Source organism: Triticum dicoccoides, chromosome 7A (assembly GCF_002162155.2).
Source record: "Triticum dicoccoides isolate Atlit2015 ecotype Zavitan chromosome 7A, WEW_v2.0, whole genome shotgun sequence".
NCBI lineage: Eukaryota > Viridiplantae > Streptophyta > Magnoliopsida > Poales > Poaceae > Triticum > Triticum dicoccoides.
This window is the reverse complement of record NC_041392.1, coordinates 694,229,972-694,240,183: the sequence shown is the minus strand read 5'-3', so window position 1 is coordinate 694,240,183 and position 10,212 is coordinate 694,229,972.

Genomic DNA, 10,212 nt, shown 5'->3' with positions numbered 1-10,212 from the left:
AGAGCCAGGCTCGCCGCGGGCCCCCTGTGTTCGCCTCGCGCCCCCCCGGAGCCAGGCCCGCCGCCGCTGCCCTAACCTCGACCGTCCACCACCACCCCCTGCCTCCGGAGCCAAGGTGAGCATTTTTTTTGTTTTTTTCTACTATTTTTCTTTGCTGTTTAGGTTTAATTAGGTTATTGAAAGGTTTAGGTTAGTGGTTGGTTTAGGTAAGTGCTAGATTTAGGTTTAAATAATTATAAGAAGAAGAAAGTTGAAAAAAAGAAGAAGAAGTAGAAGAAGAGGAAAAAGGAAAAAAGGAAGAAGAATAAGAAGAAAGTTGAAAAACAGAACAAGAAAGGAAGAAGGAGAAGAGGAGGAGGAGGAAGGAGAAGAAAGAAAAAGGAGAACAAGAAAAGAAGAGAGGTGGAGAAGAAGAAGATGGAAAGGAAAAGGAAGAATGCATCATTGTTTAATTGTAGAGGCTGATGATCGAAAAGTTGACCTTTCTTAGGAGTAGCATCTTCAAATAAGTAACCCTTCATGTCTTCAAATAAAATAACAGAATAACATAACTCAGAACGGTAATATAACCAAGAATGCATCTTCGAGGACGAGAGCTTTTTTCAAGTGTTTATTTGCTGCTTCCTCATAAGCAACGAGACATCTGTGAGGACAGAACATCATTTTAGTAGGATGTGACAATCATTAGTCTTCGAGAAGAATGATATTAAATAACATAGTGGCCTATGATGTATTTTCGTACCGAAAATGCATTTGGCACTAGTCCTCGCTTAACAACATCATGGGTGGGAAGCGGGAACTTCGGAAGTGCATTGGTGTAGTTGATTATCTTCTGCTCAAAATTTATGCTGCTATAATGTTGTATGATAATGTTGTAAGGGAACTAATTGGTCTCTTCTGCTGCTTATCAGAGATGGGGGGAAGCAGCCACGGCCGCTCTGCCTCACCGGAGTATGAGTTGGATGCTTTCGAGTTCTTCAGTATCATACTTGGGACTTTAGTATCAGCCACGAGGCAGGTATATAAAATGAGAGATCTCCCCTTCATCCATCTCATTATGATAACTCTGTTGTTTGCTACATCACTCCTTGTCCCAAATTGCAAAGGCTGCCTGACACTTTTATGAACATGTTGGGTGAAGATCCGCCAGATAATGTGAAGCTCCGACAGGCCGACAGCGGGGTTCGCAGGCTGTGGGACGTGGAGTTGGTGATCGAGGAGGGCCACATGTACCTGTGACGTGGCTGGGAGAAGTTCTACAGTGCCTACGACCTGCGGACCGGGTACTTTCTTCTCTTCAGGTACGGCGATGACGCCACAATGCTCATCGTGAAGGTTTTCAACACGACTATGTGTCGCATGCGCTATGCTGATGACGAAGATGCCAGTGCGTTCTGCCTCTTCTTATTCCTCTACATTTGGCTTTGTCTCACATCGATTGTTAACGGTCATTGTTGCATTTGCACAGGCAATGGGAGCAACAGCAGCGACACTGGCTACAGCCAAAGCAGCAGCGATTATTGCTGTAGCAAAAGCAACAGTGGTTCTGGCTTTAGCGAAAGCAGCAGCGATTCTGGCAGCATTAAAGACAACAAGAAGGATGATCCTGACTGGAGTGGGGGAGAAGAGGAGCACAGTGGGGATGAGGAGCTGCAGGATGACGATGGGCATCAGGCTGAGGATGACCTAGCGCTGGTGGTGGCTGACCAAGGGCAATAGATGGCGGTGGCTGACCATGGGCAAGAGATGGTGGTGGCTGACCATGGGCAAGAGATGGTGGTGGCTGACCATGGGCAAGAGATGGTGGTGGCTGAGGATGACCTAGCGATGGTCATGCCCGTCCTGCCTAAAGGTGGCCTCGCGATGGTGGTGGTGCCTGACAATGACCATGCATCGGTGGTGGCGCCGGCAATCCCACAGCTGGGCGACATGACCACGCCAATTGTGGTAGAAGACTACATCTCACAGCTGCCTCCATCGCCTCGCCGCTCTTGGCGCATCAGGCTGAGGAAGGAGAAGGAGAAGAACAATGAGAACTGAACTATGTCAGGTATGTCAGATCTCCAAAATGATATATATATATATATATATATATATATATATATATATATATATATATATATACTTAGTTACCTATGTTATCTCTAATATGCTTAGTTTCCTATAGGTTAGCTCCAAAATTACTTATGTTAGCACAAAATGATCAAATTTACATAATAAGCTTATAGTCTTCTTCTTATTCTTCTTCTTTTCCAAAATGACATATGTTAGCTTCATTTTACCTAAGTTGGCTCTAATATGCTAACTTAGAGCTTATATGCTTAGTTTCCTATAGGTTAGCTCCAAAATAACTTATGTTAGCACAAAATGATCAAGTTTACATAATAAGCTTATAGTCTTCTTCTTATTCTTCTTCTTTTCCAAAATGACATAGATTAGCTTCATTTTACCTAAGTTGGCTCTAATATGCTAACTTAGAGCTTATATGCTTAGTTTCCTATAGGTTAGATCCAAAATTACTTATGTTAGCACAAAATGATCAAGTTTACACAATAAGCTTATAGTCTTCTTCTTATTCTTCTTATTTTCCAAAATGACATAGGTTAGCTTCATTTTACCTACGTTGGATCTAATACGCTAACTTAGAGCTTATATGCTTAGTTTCCTATAGGTTAGCTCCAAAATAACTTATGTTAGCACAAAATGATCAAGTTTACATAATAAGCTTATAGTCTTCTTCTTATTCTTCTTCTTTTCGAAAATGACATAGGTTAGCTACATTTTACCTAAGTTGGCTCTAATATGCTAACTTAGAGCTTATATGCTTAGTTTCCTATAGGTTAGCTCCAAAATTACTTATGTTAGCACGAAATGATCAAGTTTACATAATAAGCTTATAGTCTTCTTCTTATTCTTCTTCTTTTAAAAAATGACATAGGTTAGCTTCATTTTACCTAAGTTGGCTCTAATATGCTAACTTAGAGCTTATATGCTTAGTTTCCTATAGGTTAGCTCCAAAATTAATTATGTTAGCACAAAATGATCAAGTTTACATAATAAGCTTATAGTCTTCTTCTTATTCTTCTTATTCTTCTTCTTTTCCAAAATGACATAGGTTAGCTTCATTTTACCTAAGTTGGCTCTAATATGCTAACTTAGAGAGCTTATATGCTCAGTTTCCTATAGGTTAGCTCCAAAATTACTTATGTTAGCACAAAATGATCAAGTTTACATAATAAGCTTATAGTCTTCTTCTTATTCTTCTTCTTATTCTTCTTCTAGTATTCTTCTAGTGTTCTTCTTCTTCTAGTATTCTTCTAGTCTTCTTCTTCGTCTCTTCTTCTTCTTCTTCTTGTAACTTCTTGTTTATCATTTTGCAGATTTGATTTAATTCACGGAAGCTTGCATGGATGGAGTGCTTCTTTTCCATTTGTGTTTTTATTTTGTATCAATGTGAAACTTTGGTGAATTGATGGATAACGGTGTTGGATGAACAATGTGAAACTTTTGTAATATGTAACGATGGAACTATGTGTTGGCTATGTATGTATATATGATGAAACTTGTGTGTTGGATATGATTGTTATATGGATGCTTGTTGTATATATATATGTGTTCGATATCTCATATGTGAAATAGTGACTTGAGATTAAGAAAAAACAAAAAAATTTAAAAAAATTGTTACTAATGGTGCACTTCCATGAGGTGCGCCATTAGTATACCAAATACTAATGGCGCACCTGTGGGATACTAATGGCGCACCTGTGGTGCGCCATTAGTAAAAAATTCTAATGGTGTGGTGCTAGTGGCGCACCTGTAGTGCGCCATTAGTAGGCAAAACAGGTGCGCCACTAGTAGGCCTTTTCCTAGTAGTGCTAAGTGGGATAAGTCCGAGTAAGAGATGCAGGATGCAGGGGTCGATCCAGTTACTAGGAGCTGGCCCCCCAGGTGCAGAACTTGGTTCTATCCGCATGGGGGGGCGTTGGACCCGAAGATAGTCCTGGTTTCGAAGAAGGCAAGTCTAAAAGGAGCCGAAGATAAGTTACTTCAAGCAATAGAAGATGCTCGAACGGGAGTGTTCAAGACCAACAGAGAGAACGACGAGCTTACGCGCGCCCTGGAAATCCTGAACACCCGGTAAGAACACGTGGCAAGGGCATTGTTCCGTGGTATGAGGGCTTTTCGGTATGGAACACCGACTACAGAACCCGTACTAGAAGCAAGATGGAGGAGGAGAACAAGAGGAAGCTGGAGGAGGAGCAGAGGAAGCAGGAAGCAGCATGCCTTCAAGGCCTAGAATCAGCGCATGCGGTCTTGGCACTCAAATTCCAGTGGCAGCAGTAGCAGATCGACTCAATTAGCCAGGAAAGGGGGTCTCAGCAGCGGCAGCAGCTAGCGAATGATCCAGCATTGGATAACACCGTCCCATCCATGCCGAGAAGTAGCGTTGGTTTCACCCCGGGCGACGCACTGCTGGATAGATACCCTATGGATGACATCATAGAGAGCACTAACTGTGAGCTACACTTCAAAATGAAGAACATATCCATGAAGGTGGCGGACGCCATTTCTTATACAAATTCCCCCGATGCAACCTTCCATTGCAACCCGATTCTAGATGGCTATGCTCGTGTCCAGGTTGATGAAGTGGTGGACCAATATTCGGACCTAGAGCTTGACATTCCTGGAGGTGACGAGGAGCACAAACTGGGAGAGGCCAAACATCATATCATCCTATGGAGAAAGGATTGCATCATCTTTCCATGGACACCTACACTGCGTCAGCCGACTCCTCCTCGAAGTCCGCCACCGCGTCAGCAGACTCCCGGTCCTCCAAGTCCGCCACCGCGTCAGGCCACTCCTCCTCCTCCAAGTCCGGCAAAGCACCAGGCCACTCCTCCTGCTTCAAGTCCGGCACAGCGTCAAAAGACTCCTCCTCGAAGTCCGCCGCCGCGTCAGCAGACTCCCGCTCCTCCGAGTCCACCAATGCTTCAGGCCACTCCTCCTCCTCATCCAAGTCAGGCACAGTGTTGGGCCACTCCTCCTGCTCCAACTCAGCCACGTCAGTCGTCTCCGCCGCCTCAGCAATCGCAGAAGAGAGCCGCCGCAGCTATGGTGCGTAGCGCTACGAGTCGAGGTACTACATGAGGTATAGGCGGAGGCAAGTGATATAAATATGGTCCAAGCCTAGGTCCTATTCTTGAGAGGCCTTACGACAAGACTGAGGAGCAAAACGCAGCCATAGTGAAGGCTCAAGTGGACGCCCATTTTGGACCGAAACCGGCACCGCCGCCAAAGGAGAAAGTGCCGGAGGAAATATTAACCACTTCATTCGTATGGCTAGACCACTAGCTTCCAAGCCTGTTGACTCAGACTATGAGCGCAAAATCAGGAAGGCACATCGAGCATGACTACAGAAGGAGTCGAGCTCGAGCTCGAGCCAAGCAGCTGGCAAAAAATGCGGAAAAACCGTTCCCCAGCTAGGAGAACAGGCGGCGCAGTCGATCCTCCCGCTTGTTGTGCCAACAACACATGAGAGTACCACCACCCTATATAGATGTGGGCAAACCGTTTACGTTCCCCAGCTGGGCAATTTGGTAATAACCAAGGAGCATATAATACAGGCTCAAAGCCTCAATATCACTGTTGGACAACTCCTCGAGATCGAGCCACTGTCTCCGCTTAGAGAGGAGGAAATAAAACGGAAATATGACCGTGGCCAACCTTTGGTCAAGCCCGGCGAGGTCAAGAACCTCCCAACGAGAATGTATGAATTGCATGATTGGTACATGAAAATTACCAAGAGTTCCAATCGAGAGTCCCTCATGGTGAAGGTCAAGGAAGAGCATTACTTCCATAAGCTAGCTCTGCACGTTGAGTATTCAGAAGTATTTGAGTTATTCAATCAGGATGCACTCGACAAATCTCTCGTCAGTTGCTATTGTCAGTAAGTGATTTCTTTCTGTAATTTAGGTCTCAAGCTAGATTTAGTGCTCATTGATCGATCATTACCTGTAATTATCCTCACTATATTCTTTTTTGTGGTATTATGCAGGATGAAGATGTATGAAATGAAAAAAGCTGGATGCTATGGCATTGGGTTCATTGACCCAAATATCATTAATGAAAAGACATGGACATATGATCATTGTAAACAAGATGTAGAGAATAAAATGCTAGAGTTCTTGAAGCGCCTCAATAGCAATGAAGATATACTACTTCCTTAAAACTTCAGGTGAGTCACACTGTCTTGTAGTACAAATTCTATTTTTGCTTACTAGCTAGCTAGATGTTAATAATTAAGTGTATATGGTTTAGGGTATGAGGGAGTTCTGGATTAGGGAGTCTCCGGACAGCCGGACTACATCCTTTGGCCGGACTGTTGGACTGTGAAGGTGCAAGATTGAAGACTTCGTCCCGTGTCCGGATGGGACTTTCCTTGGCGTGGAAGGCAAGCTTAGCAATACGGATATCTAGATCTCCTCCCTTGTAACCGACTCTGTGTAACCCTATCCCCCTCCGGTGTCTATATAAACTGGAGCGTTTAGTCCATAGGACAACATACAATCATACCATAGGCTAGCTTCTAGGGTTTAGCCTCTAAGATCTCGTGGTAGATCAACTGGTTTAATACTAATATCATCAAAAATAAAAAAGCGGGACGTAGGGTATTACCTCCATCAAGAGGGCCCGAACCTGGGTAAACATCATGTCCCCGGCCTCCTGTTACCATCTACCTTAGACGCATAGTTCGGGACCCCCTACCTGAGATCCGCCAATTTTGACACTGACATTGGTGCTTTCATTGAGAGTTCCACTGTGCCGTCACCGTAAGGCTCGATGGCCCCTTCGATCGTCGGTAACGATGCGGTCCAGGGTGAGGTTTTCCTCCCAGTACAGATCTTCGTATTTGGTGGCTTCGCACTGCAGGCCAATTCGCTTGGCCATCTGGAGCAGATCGAGAGCTACGCCCCTGGCCATCAGGTCAGTTTCGGAAACCTAAACTACACTGCCGACATCCGCGAAGACTTGATCTTCAATGGATTCGAGCCCACGACAGGTCCGTCGCACAATCACGACGAGCATGATGTAACTCTGCCGTCGGACAGTGTTTGGGAGATCGCATCTGCAACTACTCCAGCCTTCAATCCAGAGCAAATTGCGCCATCCAAGGACGGAGGGATAGACCCTGCTATGGAGGCCGCACTCTCAATGGAGATGGAGCCGGATACTGACTTCACCCCTTATGAGAACCGTGTCGCTGAACAACGGGATTCGTCTCCGGCCACGGACTTCGAGCAGCCTGCATCCGTGCCTATCAAATCCGATTGGGCACTGGTAATGGAGTTCACCTCCACGGATATCTTTCAGCACTCGCCTTTCGGTGATGTGATAAATTCATTAAGGTCTCTCTCCTTGTTAGGAGAACCTTGGCCGAACTATGTCCGGCTAGAATGGGATGCGGACGACTAAGAAATTCGCCGCCCACCCACCACCCACTTAGTAGCCACTGTTGATGATTTAACTGACATGCTCGACTTCGACTCCGAAGATATCGACGGTATGGACGACGATGCAGGAGATGAACAGGAACCACCGCCCACAGGGCACTGGACTGCTACCTCATCATATGATATATACAGGGTGGACACCCCCAAAGAAGGCAATAGCGATGAGACAGCGGAGGATGACCCCTCCAAGAAGCAACCCAAGCGCCAACGTCAGCGGCGCCTCTCTAAGTCCTGTCACAGCAAAAGTAGTGATACCGGCACAAGAGACAATAACACTCCGGATAGTGCCGAAGACAACCACAGTCCCCTCCAGCACAATGTAGAGCGGGAAGGCGGACAAGCTAGCCCTCCAAAGCAGGCAGCAGATGGAAAATCGGAGGAGGACAATTACATGCCTCTCTCCGAAGACGAGGTGAGCCTCGGTGACGAAGAATTTATCGTACCTGAGGATCCCGTCGAGCAGGAGCGCTTCAAGGGCCGGCTTATGGCCACAGCAAATATCCTGAAGAAAAAGCAACAACAGCTTCAAGCTGATCAAGACTTGCTAGCAGATAGATGGACCGAAGACCTTGAGGCCGAGGAATACGAACTCGAGCGCCCCTCCAAGAGTTACCCAAAGTGCAGGTTGCTACCTCACCTCGGGGAGGAAGCATTGAAACCCACATCACTAGTTTATGATGCGGCTGACCAGTCACCTCGTGGCCGAGCTAGAGAGGCGTTTCAGCCTGATGTTCAGCCTGCACCCCGCCGCCACCCAAACAAAAATACCAAGGCCCGGGGCAACACATGGGACCTGCAAGACGTATTGGACATCAGGGCAAAACATGCAAGGTCGATATATGGGTCACGGGGGCGCGCGCCAACGCGGGATGATGACCGTCGCGCCGGATACACTAAAGGTAAAAAAGGTCGGGCCGAATACAGAAGACAAGACTCATATGAACTATGTCATGATATAGCCCGGCACAGAGGCGTTGCACACCCCCTATGCTTCACTGATGAAGTTATGGATCACGATTTCCCGAAGGGTTTCAAACACGTAAATATCTAATCATATGATGGTACAACAGATCCCGCTGTATGGATTGAGGATTTCCTCCTTCACATCCACATGGCTCGCGGCGATGATCTACATGCCATCAAGTACCTCCCACTAAAACTCAAAGGACCAGCTCGGCATTGGCTAAATAGCTTGCGAGCAAACTCTGTCGGCAGTTGGGAGGATTTGGAAGACGCATTCCTTGAAAACTTCCAGGGCACTTATGTGCGACAACTGGATGCTGATCATGACTTGAGCCATATAACTCAGCAGCCAGGGGAATTGGCCAGGCAATTCTGGACACGGTTCCTAACAAAGAAAAACCAAATTGTCGACTGTCCGGATGCGGAGGCCTTGGCGGCATTCAAGCATAACATCCGTGACGAGTGGCTCGCCCGACACCTCGGCCAGGAGAAGCTGAAGTCTATGGCAGCCCTCACGACACTCATGACCCGCTTTTGCGCGGGCGAAGATAGCCGGCTGGCTCGCAGCAACAACACATCAAGGAATCAGGGCACTTCGGATACCAAAGATGCCAACGGCAGACCACGTCGTAACAGACAAAAGCGCCGAAACAACGGCGATAACACCGATTATACGGCAGTCAATGCCGGATTTGGAGGCTCTAGATCTGGTCAATGGAAAAAGCCATTCAAAAGAAGTACACCGGGCCCGTCCAGCTTGGATCGCATACTCGATCGCTCGTGTCAAATCCATGGCACCCCCGATAAGCCAGCCAATCACACCAACAGAGAATGTTGGGTGTTCAAGCAAGCCGACATAGTGAATACGGTGAACATGATATACGCAACCCACATTCCCAAGAGGGAATGGAAGCATGCACTAAGGGACGTCTATGCGATAGAGCCCGTCGCCCCAAAGTTCAACCCATGCTCCGCTTGTTCGATCACCTTCGATCGCAGGGACCACCCCACTAGTATCCGTCATGGCGCATCCGCCGCATTGGTCCTAGACCCAATCATCGACGGGTTTCACCTCACTCGAGTCCTTATGGACAGTGGCAATAGCCTGAACCTGCTCTATCAGGATACAGTGCGCAAAATGGGTATAGATCCCTCGAGGATCAAACCCACAAAAACCACCTTTAAGGGCGTCATCCCGGGTGTAGAAGCCCATTGCACGGGCTCAATCACTCTGGAAGTGGTCTTCCGATCTCCGGACAACTTCTGAAGCGAGGAGTTAATCTTCGATATCGTCCCGTTCCGCAGTGGCTATCATGCACTGCTCGGGCGAACCGCATTTGCAAAGTTCAATGCAGTGCCACATTACGGATACCTTAAGCTCAAGATGCCAGGACCTAGGGGGGTCATAACAGTCAATGGAAACACAGAACGCTCGCTCCGCATGGAAGAGCACACTGCGGCCCTCGCAGCAGAAGCACAAAGCAGCCTTTTAAGGGAAACAACCAATTCGGCGATACAGGCCCCGGACACCGTCAAGCGAGTCCGGAGTAAACTGCAACAGGATCGCCTGGCACGTTCAGAGCTCTCCTAGCAATTCAGCCCCCGTCCCAGTCCCAGTCAAGCGACGAAGTCCGTGCCGCACGTACATAATTACACACTCAAAATACCATGGACATAGGCGGGGGCACAATCAAGGAAGGTCCCGCAATGCGGCTTAACCGCCCTAGGGGTTGTATAC